The following is a 19,959-nucleotide window of genomic DNA, read 5'->3' as shown; positions in this document are numbered from 1 at the left end:
CCCAGCAATTTGCAGCTGCATTTCCAGAGGCCAAAGACGCAAGGAGTGCTCCACAGTGCAGAGCAGGCAGAGCCAGCAGGCAGCACAGCACCTCCATCCTGACCTTCCCAGCCGGCACACGGCATGGGCTTGGGGTGCGAGAACCCGCACAGCAGAACCTCCCTTTTCCTCCACTTTACATCCAGCCCAGGCTCAGCTCTTCCATAAGATAAAGGGGATTTGTCTCAATTGATTTAACTGGCAGTCACAGTGCTCAGACAGCTCCAGCAAAAATGAATTTACATCTGAGTAGCACAAGGAAGAGAAGGGCCTTTGAAACAGCATCACTGCGCTGCTTCGCACTGAGGGCCAGGTCCCAAATGGGCCAGACAGGGCTCAGCCTGGGTTGCACCACCACCATCTCCATCACAGCTGGAAATGCATCAAGCAGCACTAGTCTGAAAGCTCAGAAAAGCAGACACAGCAGGAGCATGTCCAGGGCACATGCTCCCTCCCAGTGGAGCCGCCGGTGGCACCCCATGTTCTGCACCTGACACGTTATGTTGACTAAGTGACAATTACCCAGGAATCGCTGCTGGTGATAGATTATCAATGGCATATGACTTTGCATTTTAACAACTGCTAATCTTCCTGCTAAACCCAGAATATCAGGTTAAATCACCTACTGTGATCTTTTGAGTAAGGTAAAGCAGAGTTCTATGTTGATAGCAATTTAAACGTAATTGCTGGTAAAATCATTCAAAGAAACCCAGCTGCAATATTCCAATACAGATGCCCACGCTTTGTGCAAAGGGAACATCTGTATTGGAGAGTGGACAAACTGGCTCCCCAGCACCTTTTACGCTGTGACTTCATTCAGAAGATCCAAAGCTCTTCATAATGACAGGCTTTGGGAAAAAGGCAAGAGTTTTCAGAGGAGCTGGGCAGACAGGTTTGTTTCTCCAGGACACATAAGCAAGACAGGTATAAGGATCTCAGAGTACACATTAAACACAGATTCATTTATCCATTTTTATGAATGACTGAATTTCTTCCATTTCTCCTCCCCATCCATGGTACAAGGGTCATCCTCACACAGACAAGCAATCAGATACATGCACATCCATGTTCACGTGACAGCTATCTGACCAGGAGCTGCATGACTGAACCTAACAGCACACTTCAGCTCCGAAGTAGTATTCAAATATGAACTGAGTCTGTGTCAGTCCTCATATGCAAACCAAACTAGTCTAAGATTATCTCTGTTCTCAACCCGTTTACCAAATAGGTCTCGTGGTGAGCATGTGCTGACTCTTGATCTAGGGAACACTTCCAAGGAAAACAGCTGCCAGAGGCTTCACTGCAAATGAACGCTGTGTGCTAAAGGAGTCCCTCGCCTGACACGGAGCTGGAAAGCTGGCTAGGATGTTTAAGTGGGGACAGATGAAAAGTCAAAGCTCACTCCCTCCTGTGACATCTCTGAAGGAAACCACACATGGACACAAAGAACAGGGGTAGCAGTTTGCAGCAAACCCCAACCTAGAACGGTCCTCTGCAGTTTGCACAAACTACTGCTGTCCCTGGAGAAGCCCCCTCAGCCCAGCCACACATGCCTGTCATGCACTAAAGCCTGCCAGATATCCTGCACTAGCTGTGCAGTACTGCCCCTGCCAGTGCCTTCCCCACCTCAGCTCAGAGGAAGGATGGATCACCCTCCACCAGCAGCCAGCCTGACTCATAACCCCTCCAGCCCATGGGCAGCAGAGCTGCAACCACCCTCTGAGCATCCTCCAACCTGGGCACAGCTCAAGGACGGCACTGTTCCCTCTCTGCAGGGGGAAGGAGGGGACCCTGCACCAGCACTAACAAATCTACTAATTAAAAACCTTGGAAGGGCTTAAAATTAACTTTCCTGGGAATTGGGAACAATTTGGAAAACAAAACAAACTTAAATCTTTCTTTCATAAACAGGGAGCAGAACCAGGATATCAGCATGCTGCAGCCAGGAAAACCAACCCAGGGAAGGGGCTGACGCCCTGCCCTTCTCAGGCCCCCACCCGAGGCTCTCCATTGCTGTGCTGCAAAGCTTTATCACCACAGGCAGAAACACACCAAGAGAAATGGGCCGGCTGCTGCTCCACCATTTAAATGAGACATATTTCACATGTTTCCAGCTGTGAAATTAGCATCTGACTTCATTGATTTCTCCCTCACTCACCCTCCAAAAATCCATTTTCTCCAAGATTTTGAGAACCTACAGCAAGGAAGACAGAAACCAGTTCGGGGTACGCAAAAGAAAGGCCAGCAAGTACATCTGGATAACTTTTAAAGATAATCACTCATTTTCATATCCTTCTTCCGTTCTTCTGGCTGGGAGCACCAGACACCAAGCAAACAGCCTTTCTTGGAGTATTTTCTTGGCACACCAGGGTACCAAGGGTCTTCAGAGGAAGCTCTGAAAGCATTCAGACCTGGGCTGTGATACCCTTGCATCTCATCAACATGCATGTCCCAGTCAAAAGCCAAAGTCTGGTGTAGAAGACGTACGTACATTTCCCGCTGAACCCACAAGAGGATTACTCCAGGCTAGTTTAGTGAAGTCCTAGCACAATAGTGTTGTAAGGCCCTTAATCATGCTGTGCTTTAGCAGCATTCCTTGGCCCAGAAGAGCACACCAGCAGTATGAGACATGAACGCTGGCCAAGCTTTGTTTCCATGTTCCTGTCTCCTGAGCCCATGAGGAACATCTGGTTGCCTGCCTTCCACTGCAGAGGGTGGGCATGGGTGGGTCTCCACTGACAGCAGCAAGGCTACAGCTAGCAGCACACCCCAAGCAGCCTATTGATCAACACAAGATGAGGCAAGACAAAGGACGTGCTTGGAGAGGCTCCTGCAAGACTTTTGCCATGCTGGCAGCAGAAGCAAGGGACACAGAAATTAGGATCTGCATGAACGTTAGCACCGCAAAGAAAACCAGGATAATGAGAGATAAAAGACATTTGACCATGGCCTGCAGAGAAAGTAGCCACCCATTTCCTCATCTCCACAGACTAAAGCAGGAACCACAGCACTTCGCTGCAAGATGCCTCCTGGTCCCTGCCAGGACACGAGCATCCGCTCAGAGGGGCTTTAACCACATCAGAGGGTCAGCCACAGGAAGGCGCTTGGACTCACAGCTGATTTGAATGGGAAGGCAGGACCATAAACCCAGAGTCAGCAACCCAACACCCCACAGTCTGTGCTTGGTCTTAGAAGGGTTCAGGAGGTCTCTTCCACAGAAGTTTCACCAAAAAAATGCCTGTGCAAACAAGAGACCCGGTCCTGTTTGAGGGACATTCACAACATGGGACTCCCATCACCCAAGGCAGGCAAGCACACCCCTCTTTCACCCAGACACACAGCAACAGCCAGGGCACTCCCTGTTTGGAGGAGGTTTGAGCTCCAGGTTTATTCCTCCTCTTTTGGGGGTTCAGTAGCTGCTCCCTAGGATAGACAGACAGCAAGAACACATGCATTTCTGTGTCTCTGGAAAAAAGACTTCTAGAAAATAAAAGATCTTGATTCTGGGTTGTTCTACAAATAATTCATATAAAGTAACTCCATATAGTCAGCTTGTCTGATTTGAAAGCCAAGGCTTAATTCAGAGAGGCTTGGGGGCTATGAGTTCTTGGCGGGAGACACCAAGTCCCAAAGAGATTTCAGACACATGCCTGCCCCTCAGGTTTCTGCTGAGGAACTCAGGTGGTTCCCCTACCACGCTGGCTTTAGCATGCCACATCTGCAGGGGCCCATGACTGCAGAGCCACTGTGACTGGGATTGGGTATGCGAATGCAAAAGCCTGTCCATTAGGTGTGCCAAGACCTCACCCTCTGCCGTTGGCACAGGGAGGTGATAGAAAGGCACTGCCTTGGCACACCTCTCCACCGACGTGACTGAGCAGTCTGTCCCGGGTCCTCAGGGGCAAGGGCCCTGCCAGCAAGTGACACAGTGGCTGCAGGCTCAGCAGCTCCATGCAGCTGAGAGTCCAGCACAGAGGGAAGCCTGGATTAGCTCCTGGCACTGTAGGAAGTGCGATAATAGCAGAAGCAGAGCAGCAGGCAGCAATTGTGGAGCCTGAGCAAAATCCCTTGTTTTCACTGGCTAGTTCTGGTTTCATGTTTCTGATCTTTTAAACATCAGGCACTCCCTGAGCCCAGCCAACAGCTCCCTAACGCAGCACTCTACTCTCTGCCAGTAGCCTGACCTGTGCCAATAGGCTTCCTGCAAACTGCCAGCTCCAGGCTGGAGACGGAGCTCTAGCCTCACTGCGTATGGACTGGCAGCATCCCTCAACGGCAGGAGCAGCTGGGCTCAGCTCCCTGGAGGAAAGCAGCACCATCCCACTCTCCTCCCACCAAGGCTCACAACAGGCAAAGCTACTTTTCCCAGCCTATCTCTGCAAGCAAACCCACAAGTATCCCAAACCAAGGCAGCCGAGGCATGGGGAGCACTCTGCAATGGGGAGACACAAGAGTATAAAGCAGTGCCAGCCACAGGCATTAACACGTGCTCTGCTTTCAACCCAGCCACTTAACCACACTGTTTTTTCCTGGCTGTTAAGGCAGTCACTGATGCAGACCTGCCTTTCTCCCCTTCCAAAGATGGAAAAGGGAGCTTGCGGAAAATAAAATCACCCTCTACAGCCTGGAAAAAGCTGGGTCTTACAAGACCTCAGAAACGACGATAGGTCATGCGGGCAGGTGAAGGGTTAACAGGTGGAAGTCAATGCCCCTCTACCAGGCAGCCAATATTTCTATCAATAAATTATGCATCAGCATCTAGTAATAATGACCTAGCAGCCAGAGCTATTTAAAACAAACCAATCAATGGTATTAACATAATCCCCAGGAGAAAACAAGACACCACACACAGAGCTGGGACAGGAGCAGATCAGGCCAAGGAGAAAGGGACCTTTGGCTGGGTGAGCAGTCGGCCGCAGGGGAAGGAACGGTCCCCGTGCTAAAAGGCCAGGCACGGGCTCCGGCCAGGCCAAGAGCACAGAATAGAAACCACCTCCCTGGCCCCTGCGCCACAGCCACCGCACTCTCAGGAAGGGCTGGCACCAAGACCACCAGCCTGGCTCACGCGCACAGCAGCTGCTGCAGCCCAACTCCATCTCCCAGGCCAGACCCTCCCCAAGCACAGAGGTGAATGGCTGCTGCACAGTGCTGGCTGCTGCCCGAGGGTCTGAGCCACCTTGTGTCCCAAGTGCCCTGGTAGGTCAGCCACCAAGGCTTGGCCCCTTTTGCAAGGACACAGAGCTCCCCCCAACACTGAGGCTGCACCCTACACTCCCCATCCTATTTCTGTTCTTCCAAAACAGGCAAGTGGTATCTCTGGTGCTCATCTGCATGAAGAGATGCTGATAAACAGCAGCCCATGTCCTGCAGGCACTGGCTCATGCAGTGACACATGCCAACTGGTGGGCGAAGGACAGCGAGCCGCAGACCTCCCCATGAGCAGGCAGAGGCCAGGCAGGGACTGGCCAAGCACAGCTCCCAGCACTGCCGTAAGCACCACACTGCCCACCTGGGACCGGCCCTGCAGAGAGCTCAGGCACTGCAGCAACAGTGGGGCATCCCAAGAGAGGGAGGACACCCGCAGCTCCAACCAGCCACAGCAGCAGCACAGGGACAGAGCCATGCTCACCACCAGCCATCCTCACTCCACCACAACCAGGGGCTTGCCTTCGTCCACCGCTACACACCATCCAGGCACAGGTCGGTGCTAAGAGGCAGCGCAGCAGGGTGACGAAGGCAGCCAAGCTGGAGGGGGCAGATCCGGGACTTCCCAAATATCTCTTGGGGTGCCACAAGGCAGGAAGAGCATTCACCATTTACTCAGATCTGCACAAGCATCCTCAACATTTACTGCTGCTAAACACTAAAAATCATATTTTTCACATTCACAGTGTAAGTAAAAGCATTCTTGGTTATTTGTTTTATCTGTTTCAGTAACTGGCCCAGACCTTTTACCCCATCTGATCGGTAGATAAGTATCACAGGGGATTCCTTTAAACATCTGAAAGAAATCCTTAGATAAGACCAGCACACAGGATCACTTCCCATTTCCTTGCATCAGCACTGTACTCTGTCCTGAGAGCACATCCCACCCAGGGACACTGAGCTGTGCAGAGAGGATAGGCATCACCACTGCTAACACAGGGGTTGTGCTGCCTGGAGATAAGGCAAGGAGCTCACTTGTAAACACTGAGAAGGTATCTAGAAATTGATATTCCAGGATCCTGACCTACCATTCAAAAGGTGAAATAATTGGGGAAATTACATCAGCTTGCACCATTTTCTTCAGTTCTTGAAAGCTGCCAAATCTTTTGCCCTAACTGCTCAGCAAGAGGACAGTTGGGCACTGAGTCTGCTTGCTGCTTATCTATAACGAGCATCTTTACCAGCAACCTGAAGCAGAAGGGTCTAGTTTTGCTGTTGTAGCCCTTTTGAATACACCCAGCTCATGAATGCAAGAACATCCTGAAGGGTTTGCCAACAGCATCAAGCCAGACAAAACAGCCATCCCACCCAGGACAGCACCAGTACTGGGTGGAGGGGAGGTAAGTTCCAGATCACAGGCCTGATACATCCTGGCACAAAGCTAATTCAGAGGGACATGCTAGGGCCAGCACACTGGGTATCTCCGTTTCTTCTCCTGATGCTTGTAACTGGTTGTGAAGTCCCAGAAGATGCTCTGGCATTACTTTGCTTTGAACAATCGGTTCCTTTTCCCCTGGCATAATTAAACTAAATCAGCTCCCAAGTAACCCTACAATAGCGAGACAAGGAACACAGACATACACTCCTGTATAATCAGCATGTGCAGCTCAGTGTCCAGAACACCAGCACATACCAACAAGCTGTTTGCAGCTGAGCTCCCACTAGCCACCACACAGCACATGGTGTTTGCAAACAGCAGGTCTGCTGGGGCTGTGCTGCAGAGAGCAGTGGGCAGTAGAGCCTGCGGGAGAGCATGCTGCCAGCCCCTCAGCCTGGGGCAGGCTCAGATCACCCTCAGGAGGGGAGCGATGGATTCTACCTTATGCTCCTTAATGCAGCACATCATCTCCCTTCCCATGGGACATGCACCTCTTCCCCCTCCAGGCACACAGGACACCCAGCCTGGGCACACACCGAGCACCTCCCATGCCACACCAGCCCTGGCTGCAGGGCAGGGGCTGCAGCCCACCCACAACAGGCACGATGTATTTAATCCTCACTCATCCTCAGCACTGTTTGCCATGCAGAAACACCAGAACCTGAGGGGATGACGGGGAGGGAGGAACAGGCCATCGCATCCCTGCAGCCCCTGCCACCCCCTCTGCTCACCCCGGCCGGGCCCCAGGAGCATGGTGCCTGTGCACGAACACAAGGGCTTACTAGCCCATACATATAACACACTTCATGTGCATTCTCCATATTAATAAATGGGGAAAGAAGGAACCATAAATCTATGAACTGCCAATTTGCACAGGACTAGCTCTTTTACTGGCTACGCACTAGCACCTTTTACAGCCCATTAATTACTTTCTCTAATAAAGTTTGACAAAATGATAACTTGCCCATGAAAAGTGTTGTAATAAATACATTTTCTCTAACTTTGGACCATTCTTGCATGTCTGGCTCATAAACCCCTCCCATGGTTCAGTAACTTATGGCCTACCTGTACTTTTCAGCCAAGGAGGGGGCCCCGGCATGGCGACCCTGTGCATGCCAGCCAGCACAGCAGCACCAATGCGACAACCAGTGAGCAGGGTTCCTCCTGCAAACTGGGCAGGAGCAGGCCCTGGTCCGGTGAACACAGTCTCCGCCAGCCTGGGCTGAGCAGTGGCAAGTGCTTCCCATGCTCCACACTGCACTTCCACTGCAGATGGGAGCCCTGCTTGCCTGGTGGGTCCTAGGTACCCCATAAAGCCTGTGCCCAGGGCACCCCCCTTCATTTCCCACTTCTTGGGTCACACAGAAAATACATCTCAGCCCAAACTCCAGCAACGCCCATGGCAAGGTTAACCAGCTGCATCCACAGCACTGCCAGCTCTGAGCTGAAGAGGGTCAGGGCCTCCAGAAGCCCAGAGTGCCATCACAACCTCCAAGAGACCACTGGGTACCTGGCTCCCACGTACGTGCAGCACCCACGCCGCTTCTTCATGCTCCCTCTCATTCCACTTCTCAGACCAGGAACCAAGAGGCATCCCATTTCCCAGCCCAATGCTCACGGCTTGGGTTGCTCACTGCTCATGGTATTTCTTTATTTACCTAAAGCCACAGTTCAGCTCAGCTGGTCTTCCCTAATACAGAAACAGGAAGCAATATGTATGTTTTAGTCCTAATTCTGAATTATAAACTGTTTAAAGACTTTCTTGTATTATGATTCAGAGGAGCACTAAGAGACCCGACTCACCTCTTGACACAAATTCAGATCTCTTATCTTACCAAGTCAGCCCTGTAAATCTGAGCATTGGAGACTGACTCCAGAGCTAATGGTCAGCACAGCTGGGCATCACCACAGCCAGAGCATGAGGCACATCCACCCTCGGTCCCTCTGCCTGCCCTTCACCTTCACCCTCGCCTGAGGCTGATCAGCCACTAGCACCGCTCTCAACCCCCAGCACTGTGCTATCCACTCTTGTCCAGACACAGGCAGTGCTCACAGAGCCACCACCACCGCCTCTGCAGAGGACCAGAGCAAGTGCAGCAACTTCTAACAAAGGCCCGAGCAGGCTTGTGCCATGCTGCCCCGGCACGTCCTGGCATGTGCCCACACTGCAAGCCAGCTGCACGTACTCTGTGCAGGCTGTGCTGCACCCCAGGCAGCCGAACGCTTCTTTCCCTGTTTAATTAGTTGAGTGACTCTGCTCTGCCCAATAAAATCATCACCCCCCTCAGCAGTGCCATGCCATGGAAATTTATGATCATAATTTAGAGGCTGAATTACCACTGTCAGTACCTGTGCCATATGAATTACTCAGTCATATTAAATTCAACTGTTGATTTTGCAGGGTTATATGAAGCGGGAACACTTAGAGCCAATGAAATAATGGAGGAGAAAGAATTATGGTCAGGGAAGTTACATTAGCTGTTCAAAGCATCCTGTGCAAAGCCCACCTGCCCAACCCCAGCCAAGGGCCTTCTGCCCACAGCCACACACTGTGCCAGCAGCACAAGGGCTCCCCCGGGACTGTCCAAACAGTGCTGGGACCTGCAGCTGATACTCTCCCCACTCCACCCTCCTGGGTGGCAGCAGACCCCGCAGCCAGGGTTCTGGCAACACACAGCTCCGCTGTCATAGGATCAGAAGCAGGATCCATCCTTAAAGAGTTAAGAAACTTCAGAGGCCTGCATTGGCATGAAGAAGTCCTTCCATTTTTGAAAACAGTGCTCCCCAGGGCACATGCTATAAGGCTTTTATGTCCATATACACACAGAATTCACCAGTCTGTAAAGTCCCAGCAGGCAGCTCAGGCACACTCAGCACAGCCCTGTCTGCACAGCACCAGGGACCTCAAATCCCAACATGACGATCTGAATCCAGCGCTGACCTTACTTTCACAGGCAGATACTTTAGAAGAGTCACTCAGCCACTGGTCTACCCTACAGAATCAGCTCAATTAACTTGAATTCCAGCCAGCCTAGACACACTCAGTCCAAAACTTCACATCCTAGCAGCCCACTCTGACAGTACAGCTCGACTTGCTTAGAGAAGACTAACAACCTGGAGCCCTGCAATGCCACAAACTGGAATTTAGCATTAGACACAAACCAAAACCCTTTGACTTGAAAGTCTAAATATAAAGCAAGCTGATTTTGGAGTGATGACTTCAACAGTATGTCCAGCTTATGGGTAGGCAGGATTTCTAATGCACAGACAAAAAAACAATGTGTATTTGTATATGGAGCAAGTATTAAGCAACTACTGCAGAAAAAAGGTCCATCAACAAAAAAAGGGAATATAAACATTCTCACTTATCTCCACTCACAGGCAGCTGAAGCTCTAACTCAGAATGCTGGAGAATGAGGATATGTTTTCTCTCATTTACAGGCAAGCTTAATTTACAATTTAGAGTGGGTAGTGCTGCAGGGGAAAGTAGCTGAGCCAATTGCCAGAGAGAAAACACAGCAGAGCTCCCACTAACCAAAGGCTTGGCATTTCGTCTGGCCTCTCCCAGGTCTTCATGCAGCCCGGCTCTCCGGCACTGTCCTCACCATTCCCGGCATGCCAGAGGGATGCTCTCCCACCCTGCTGTGAGCACTTGCCGACCCTGCGTCAAGGCACAGGAGCTGCTCCACACAGGAACCTGTCAATGCCCAGGGTGGCACGCTCACCCTCTGTCCTGTGGTCTCCCCAGGAAAGGTGTGGGATCTTGAATCTTTGCACTTCTAGGGCAAAAGGTGTGTACCTTCTGAGGCTCAGCACAGCAGGAGCTCCCTGACCTGCACAGAGGACCTCCTCTTCCACCCACAGGCATGGCCCTGAGCCTGGGATGCTTCACTGTAATCCCAAGGGTCTTGGTATTGGCAAAATAATTTCCTCAAGGAAAGTAAAATCATACAGGGGCCTTCCCCCCAAGATTGCAAGTTATATTTGTTATGAAGCTCCATTTTATACAGATCTCCTAATGTCCATCCAAGACCTCTCTAATCACAGAAAAAAGGGCATATAAAAATTCACATGCACGATTTCGCTCAAGTGCATTTATCTGTATAGATGGCCCTTTTTTTGCCAAGATAATGTCAGAAACTCTACACAAATCATCACAATTTACACTCTCCTCCTCTTTAGTATAAGGCAGACTCCGCCAAATCAAGGGCTAATATATCACATTACTTCTAGTAATCCAAGGGCTGCCTCCCGCCACATGCTTTATGAAATACCTATGTCTTTGATTCATTGATTCCTGCCTCACCTTGTGGGTAGAAAAGCTTTTCTCCCTTCTTGTACAACTTCCAGTTTAACATGCTATGTACTGTACTGCTTGGCCAACATCAGCCCTCTGCCCTTCAAGCCAGGATTAACCCCTCCCATGCTAATATAGGAACACATGTATTGTGGAAGGAGCTTGCCAAGGATTTTTTTTTAGAAAAGAAATAGGGGAGTTTTTTCTCCTTCCAGGGGAGAGCATGAACACATTTCCCCACTGCCACAGCCGATGCAGTCAATTATGCATTTGAGGAAGCTGCAGAGGCAAGCACAGCTGGAGGGTGTCCCATCACCACAGTGTCTCCTCTGCTGCCACAGCTTGCCTGCTGCAGCCCTACCCCACCCAGCACCTCTCTCTTTTTGCCTAGTAAGAGCATACGGACCTCAGAACAGAAATCCCTTCTGTTCTGGCCATGCAACACAGAGTGGTAACAGCAGCTGTCACCAGAAACTTGATTTTTTTATAAACCTTATTCTCCAGCTTATACATATGCAGTCATTGAAGTTGCCTCCATGAACCCAAAGAAAGAAAAACACTGAGCAAGAGCAACTTCCAGAGAGTCACACTGAAAAACAAGAACCAAATCCAGCCAACTTGATCACCCAAATCCCTGCTCTGGATACTTTACAAACAGTTCCCAAGTCCCACAGCGATGCTGGGCAGAGCGCAAGCAGCAGTGTGGGCATGGACCACAGTGGCACACTGAGCAGATCGCTGCCAGATACCCCATTTCTGTGCTCTCACCAACCCCGTCTCCTGGGGAAAACGATGGACAGCAGAGGGGAACCTCAGTCACTTGGCAAGTGACCCCCAGGCCTCCCACAGTTGCAGGATGGATGGTCATACCCAAAAGCATTTGGGAACAGGATTTAACAGTTCTTTGGCCTCCACCAGCAAGGTCTGCAGAAGTGGTGTTCATGCTGTTGTGAAGCAGGGCCTCCTGCAAGACTCAGCCATGCCTTGTGATGGACACAACTTAGTATTCCAGCTGTGCATCTCAGCACCACACAGTAGATTGAATATGCATTGGTCAGTACTGCTATTGGTGCAAGAGTCCACAGAGAAGTTAGAGGAAAAGCCAATGTGTACAGCAAACAGTAAGTGCACTGGGGAACACAACTGCAATACAAAGCATGTCCTTCTCCTGACGCCAGCTCCAGGATGACTAATTCTGTGCAAGGATGCCAGTCACTGAAAGACCTTAGACGCCCTTCTTCCACGACTCTGAAAATTGAAATAAAAATATGAGACAGACTGTCTGTCTTGCAAATCTGATGCCTGCAGACCCAGGTGCTCCTGTGTACCCCCCTCCCCACACGAACAGGCCTGTCACTGCTCTTCACACTAACTCAGCACTTGCCCACCTTCAGTACAAGCACCTACCAGCTCTCACGAAGCCCTGCTCCCCATCCCCTGCCACACCCCTGAGCTGAGAACAGCCTCCCCTGTGCCCCAGGTGTTCACAACAGCAGATCTGAGCTCCTTGTCCTGACAGACTGGTCCTTCCCCAGGCTGCCACTTAATCCCCAGCTTTTGGAGTGAAAATCCAGGGCCAGTGGGGGACAGATGCTGAGATCAGTTCCTGGCCTGGTACTTTGCACACTGTGTGTATTTGTCCAAGTTACCAACAGCAGCCTAAAGCTTTGTGTATGGAGAATAAGATCTAGGAGAACATCAGGGAGACGCACCAAAACATACACCGGTGAGGCCTTGCAAGGAAGGGCAGAGCTTCTGAAATCAACCTGGATGGAAAGCATCCTCGGGTGCTGGCAAGCTCACACCCCTCCACCAGCTATGGTCACAGCTCCTAGAGATTTGCTGCCAAGAGCTCACATCAGGCTTGCAGTTAGCTTAAGCTTTGCCAGTCCAGCTTCCACAAGGTCTCACTGGCCCTTGCAAGGACTTGGCCACACAGTTATCAGACCAGGCTGCCTCATCTGCTGCCATAACCAGCAAGAGCTGTTGCTTGTCCACATCTGGATTTCAGACAGCCCAGTACCTGGGAAGATCCCAATCACACAGGTTCCTTGGTGTCTTCTGGTTCCCTGTGGACTCATCATGTCTGTGCTCAGCACCTGGGGTAGCCCAGAGGGTGGTCCCTGGCTGTGACCACTGCTGCACAGCACACCTGCTCCCACCACCTGCACCAAAAGCATCTGCTTGCAGGGCCCTACCCAGCCACAGCCTGAGACTATCATCCTTTCCACATGTCTAAAGTGCCTAGGAGTCCACAAAGGGGCTATTTTACATATCAATAACAAAGTACATGACAAAGCAAGCTGCAGGAAAAGAGAGGGAAAGGATGTGAAGGCTGAGCATCCCCCAGCAGACAACGGAGGCTATGGCCAAATCCCAGGGAGGTGGGAAATGAATCCTTCCCCTCCAGAACTCAGGCTGGCCTCCAGGCAGCCTTCCTGCCCAGAGAGGGCAAAGGCAGCTTCCCCTCTGAGAGGGGCGAGGGCTCCTAGGTAAGACAAGTGTGGAGAGGAGAGGCCCTTCCCACTGAAGAGTGTGCACCACCCCATCTTCCCCCATCCCCAGTTCACCAGTGCCAGGGCACTGCCCCATGCACACCCCTCCTGGCTGCACCCTGCCCACCAGAAACCCCCCCGCACCATGCTAGACCTGGAGCTCAGCCCCATACCTGCCAATCCCCACATTTTCCTGCGGCCAGCCGGGATGTGCTGGCCAGCCAAGGGCAGGCACCAGGACACAGCATGCTCTTTCACCTTGCCAAGGCTGAAACTGTCACCAGCCTGATCCTCTTTCAGCCTTCCAGCCCCTCTTCCTCCACAGATCAGGCTGCAACCTGGCAACAGGGCTCCCGTGCTAGCAGGTGAAGAACAGACAGCATACTCAGTGTGGTTATTTCCTCAGGAAACAAGGCTAAAAAAAACCCAGCAGTTTCCAAGCTTCTTCAACACCTCTCCAGCAGGACCCTCCTTGCTGTTAAGGACTTCAAGGAAAGGAAGCCAGGCCTGAGCCCAGGCACAGAGAACCAGCTTTATCACCTCCTGCTCTTTTACAGATGTCTCAGGTCCCTTTCAGCTAAAAATCTTTAAATGCAAGTTCCTCTCTGGTCTTCCTAAAAGGGCTATAGCCCCTTGCCTAACAGCTTGCTGGCAAGCTTTTTCCTTGTGTTTTTTTGATCTAAATGCACTCTTCCCATCCACAGCCATGCAGCACCCTGGGGAGCAAGGGTGGCTGCTCTCATGCTAAGCCCAACGTGAAGGCACTCTGGGGCCAGGAGAGCACATGAAGGATGCACTTTGTCCACTTACAGTCTTTATCAAGGGCATAATTTCAGACGTTTTTGCAGATTAGAAAAAAGGGGACTTATTTTACAGGAAGCAAGTCCAGGGCCAAAATCTTCCCTTGCATCTCATGTCCAGTAGCAAGGTCTTCTCTGTTCATTATAATCTTCAGTGTAACTTCTGCTCTGCAGCTCCTTTAATCACATCAGATATGGGAACAGAAAAATGTCATTGTTCCTTGGCCATGAACAATGCCATTCGTGGAGCCATGAGAAAGTGCAAGATGGATATAAAAAAGGCGGGCTCTTGTCTCCCCATAATCTCTTCTGCAAACTGACAAAAGAGGGTTTTGTATAGAGAAAATTGTCACATACAGAAACAAAACAAAAATAGAGCATGTGAGCTGGGACCACTTTTATCTGGAGAGGCACCACAGGGAGATATGCCAAATGTGATTCATTTTAACAAGTTTAGCCCTTGAGAGACAAGAGCAGAGCCCCCAGTTAAGAATGAGGAGGTTAGCCAGGAGGGTCGGGGGCAAACAAGGCCTGGCACAGCCAGGGAGGGTAAGTGACCCTGAAGACTGCTTCTTTCCTTATTACAGGGCAAGGAGCTCTGGCATGGGGCAAGCACATGGAAGAAACAGACTGGGGTGGGGTGTTTTGGGGTTTTTAACTGTTGTTAATTTTGTTAGGTTAGCCTGGGCATTGGCTTATTTACAGTGGAGTAAAGTATATAAACAGATACAGAGGTTCTTGCTCTCCCATCCATAACAGGCAGCTAGCAACAACTAACTACATAACCCTTCAGGGAGACTCTTCCCCTACACAGGCACCTGAGCTGCTGAGCAGCTGTGTGCAAAGCACTGAGAGGCTTTGGTAAAATATCATACATGCACTCACACGTGTTTGGGACCAGCCCTCCCACTCCCCAAGCTCTGCAGGTAGCAGAAAGACCCAGATCAATACAACTGCAAGACCCTTTGAATGAAATCAATGCAGCTGAACAAGCGTATAAGTCCTGGTGTCATCACATTATTTATTCCCCAAAGTCCCCATCCCACTTCAGTCAGAGGAAGTGCTCAAGTACATTCCCTCCCTTTGCTCTGCAGCATGCCAATAAATCAGAGGCTCAGGTTCTGCTTCCCGATCTATGACAGGATTATGAACCACTGGCACCAAGCACCCTGCTAACTACCATCAATTCGGAACAAGCAGAGGTAACGGGAGGACAGTGGTACTGGGGCTCTCACCCAGAGAAGGTGAAGCCAGCACCCTTCTGCAAGCAGCTCTGTGCCTGCGCTCCTCACAGGTTCTTCTCCTCCTCCAGCTCTTCACTGCCTCCCTGGGATGTCACTCTGTTCACTGCCTCCTTTCAAGCCATTGTTAGTTTATTAAGTGCTTTTTAAGAGATGGAATTTGTGCCCCAGGAGAACAAGCTGCAGAGAAAGAGCTCCACAGTCCTGGTGGCCTCGCAGCACCAGCTAAATGTCACATCCAGGCCCAGCAGGCAGCAGCATGGAAGCAACCAGGGCTGTCCCCTGCCGTGCTTCCAAAGAATGGGTGAGATGGGCACAGCCCCACCGCTCTGCACTGCCCACCCTCCATGGAGGAGCCAGAGTCGAGCTGCAGCACCAATAAAACTGTGGGGCACGACAGCAGACAGCTACAGGGCCAGGCAGCTGGGCCGCCTCCAGAGCGGAGGGAGAGCTGTGGAGGTGCAGCACGCCCGGCCCTGGCCCCATCCTGCCCTGCCCCTTGAGCCAGTGGGAGCAGCACAGGGCTGGGGCAGCTCCAGACCAGCACCTGCGCCCTTGGCCATCGGCAAGGGCCACATGCAGGGAGAGGCCTCCCCCAGGATCACATGCCCACAGAGCCCACCTAGAGCAGCCACCAGCTCTGGCCTTCCCTCCTTTCACCTGCAGCAGCACAGTGCACACCAGGAAAGGACCAACAGGGCTCCTCAGTGTGATCGCAGGAGCGGACACACACCAGCTCCCCTCAACACCAGCCCTGGTCTGAGCACACCGCCCAGGGAGCCCCCAGCTGGGTGCCGCAGGGCTGAGGGGGCAGAGGAGACCCCTCCAGAGCACCAGCTCCACCAGCAGGGACAGGGAGCTTAAACACTCCCAGACTGAATACACTGTAGGAGCCCAGAAACACCCACAGGGTCCCCCTTTGCTCTGCTTTCACGTATGTTAAAATGCAGTTTGAGTGATTTGTTATATAATCATTACACTAGACCACAAACATTTTCCAGGTCCAGCAGTGCTGGGGAGCTGGTTCTCGACAACTGTGGGCTGCACAGTAATCCGTAAGCAGGCCATCACCTGAAGGCCCTTCCACCAGCAAGGCAGCAGCTCAGGGCTCACCGAAGGCATTTTGAAGTGAGTTGTTGGGCTGGGGCAATGCAGGAGACCTGCGCGTGCACCACCATCCCCAAGCCTGCCTTGGCCAGCAGCTCTGCTCCCCCCTGCAGCCTGGAACCCTGAGGACAGGAAAAGCAACTGCCACCCCCAGTACATCATCACCGGTTGGACTCGATCTTAGAGGTCTTTTCCAACCTTAATGATTCTATGATCATCACAGCCCTCCGCTTTGCCCATGTCAGCTTGGACCTTCCTCATTCTCCCTCCTGGGAGCCTCCGCGCCATCAGCACCCCCAGACCTCAGAGGGAAGGCCTCCTGGAAATGCCTACTTGCTGCCGAGGATCATCATCAAATCAAGAAACTGTCCACAGCTTGCCCAATATAAATAACCACACGTTCTGCATACTTCCATGCAGGTTTTAAACTCATTGCCCGAAGGCTCTGGAGGTGACTCACATCTCAAAGCCTCCTGTACTAGCAGCATCTCACATACACTTCACACACATTTGCTTTTTTCAGGTTAATCCATATTCCCACCTATGGACAAGTGACAAGTGCCTCGCTTGCCACCTTCACCTGATCAAGGCAGCCAAGTCCCCACTCAAAAGCCTTGTCACAAATTAGGTTATTTAGGATTCCTAACCAACACTATTAGCTAAATCTCTAACACTGTTAATTATGTTTCCTATCACCAATTTACAAAGCAACTCTATTGATCTTGCCCCTACTCTGCAAATTACGAAGAGATGACCAGAATTAAAAACAGGCATACAGGAAGGAGATTTCCCCCTAGTAGAGAGGAGGTCTGGCTGGGTCCTCGCATGCAAAGCACCAAAGACAGGTTTGTCTGCAGGCACTGGCTCCCACAGGAGGCTGTCCTGCCGGCCACCCTGGGGAGCTGCAACACAGAGCCAACAAGGAGGCTACGAAACCAAGTCAGGGCCAGCTGAGGGAATAATTTCAAATAAGGGACTGATTAGAAAAAACACAGCAACTATGCCCGCTCTGTCAAGGCACCAGCCACATTCTCACAGCCCCCAGCCACCGCTGAAATGCAGCTGAGCTGCAGGTCTGTCTCACTTCGGCATCGCACTCCCCTGCCATAAGTCTCCCTGGAAGAAGGTCTGCATGTGCCCTTTTTTATTTGGGCAATGAAGCAGAGATCTGAGGAGCAATATATTTTTTAGTTGTGGCTATAGCTTGGAATTAATGACCTTCCCACAAGCATGAAGCTAACCTGAGGTACAAGCAGCATTTTCCATTATCTTACTGAGAAAAATACCACAGAAAACATCACTGAGTACACAGTGCAGGCAGGTAGCCTGGGAATACCAGGGAAATTCTAATTAGTTGTTCAGAAAAGTGTAAAAGCTTAATTTGAAACTGGGGGGAAGTTTCCTCATTCCTCAACTAGGCAAATCCCCACCACAATCCCCCTGTGACCCTCTGGGGACACAGCAGCACCCCTGGGGCAGGCGGATGGGCCACATGGCCAAGGTCAGCATTGTCCTTGCTCTGCTTCATGCCAGTCACAGCTCCATGCAGCACCAGGGCTGCGGACCCATGAGCACCCAGCTCTCACCAGCACCTGCCAGGAGCTGAGGTCAGCCCTAAAATCTAGCACTCATTTTCATGTCATTTGCTCTGGTAGGAAAAGTCATTCTTTGTGATTAGCTCTATCAAACCCTTGTGCACATCGATCTCATTGCAGCCAGAAAGCTCATTTAGACCTTCAACAACAAGGGGAAATGAACAGTGATTCTGACCACAGCCCACCAGCAGATCACAAATCCTCCTACTCTGAGGATACAGTTCATATTACATCCAAGCAAGAAATCTATCAAGTCACTTTAACTCCCCTCCTCCAAAACACTTGTGTTCAGATTGGAAAGGTCACACCCTCCTGCAAGGAAGCACTGTCTGCTCACCTGCTCCATCTTAGCACCTGGAAGCCCCCCAGCCACAGACACAGCAGTGAAGGGCAGTGAAGGTCCCCATAGCTGCACTGCCAGACCAGCGCTGAGCCCCTGCAGCAAAGGTGGCCAACAGTGTCCCAGCTGCATTGGCAAAGCATGCAGTGAAGGTCCCCATAGCTGCACTGCCAGACCAGCGCTGAGCCCCTGCAGCAAAGGTGGCCAACAGTGTCCCAGCTGCATTAGGCAAAGCATTGCCAGCAGGTCAAGGGAAGGCAAGCACTGCCACATGGCTCATATTGGGTTCCTGACCAGCAGCTGCTGGCCACTGGGTGATGGGGCACACAGGCACACTCACACCCTGGTCTATCACTGCCTTGGCCACAGGGATGATTTCAGGCTGCTGAAGACTAAAGTAAGGCAGGGGCTCTCCCACACATCTTACACTGGGGATGGCTGCAGGAACATGCCAGGGCAGAGCACGTTGCACTGAAGAACACCTACAGAGGTTCGCTCCTCCCTTTACTAGACTGTACAGAAATTTGGTTGCACTTCTTTCACAAAATTTTTCTTTTTATATATATATATTTCTGCATCTACTTACAGCTGCAGGTAACAAAGCTTGCAAAACACCAGAGGACCAACTCACCCAGACCTGGGAAAGATGAGCCCAACCAGAACAGGGGCCGAGCAACTAGGATTGACAAAGCACTGCAGAACCAACCCCACGAGAGATGCTAGCATTGACCAGCCTCAAAAATAAGTGTGTTTGGACACTTCACTGACAGTACAGAAAAAGAAAACCACTGGGAAAGAGAAGCCTTATGGAAACCAAAGGGATGGGAAACTGTCATGGGAACATGGAGGGAGGGGCAGGCCAGGAATAAACCCAGGCTAGAGATCAGTAGGAAGCTTCTAGGAACTGGAACAAGAATGTTCCAGAGCAGAATGTCATCTTTGCCCCTACTTTCCACATAGACTTTGTGCAGTTTGTCAGTGGAAGGTACAGACCCACGGCAGCACACACTAGACTTGTGGGCCTAAGGACCCTCTCAACCTGTTCTTCCCACACCGCTCCATCCCCAGCACCCCGGCCCTCCCAAGTCCGCAGCCCCATCCACCTTCCTCCCCAAGCCTCTCTCCTTTGCTTCATGAACAACCACACGCTCTCCCACCTGCCTTCCCGCAGCCCCACATCAGCCCAGCGACCCAGCCGCGGCAGCCTGGCATGCAGCTCCCTCCCGACGGAGGCAATTAGCAGAGCACTGTGGACTGAGGAGCCAAAGCCAGTGCCCGTCCTCCCCACCGCCTTCATCGGCGGCCCTTCACCCCCCCCACTCCCCACAGCCTGTCAGAGGGCAACAGCCCAGCAGAAGTCACCTGCAGGGCCTGACCTTAATGCCTTAATGTCTCTCGATCAAGCGGCGCCGACCCGGTCCCGTCGCACACGCCTGCGCCGCCCCAGTGCCGCACAGCCCAG

The sequence above is a fragment of the Aptenodytes forsteri genome, unplaced genomic scaffold (genome assembly GCF_000699145.1).
Source record: "Aptenodytes forsteri isolate BGI_AS27 unplaced genomic scaffold, ASM69914v1 Scaffold550, whole genome shotgun sequence".
NCBI lineage: Eukaryota > Metazoa > Chordata > Aves > Sphenisciformes > Spheniscidae > Aptenodytes > Aptenodytes forsteri.
This window is presented reverse-complemented; position numbering follows the sequence as displayed.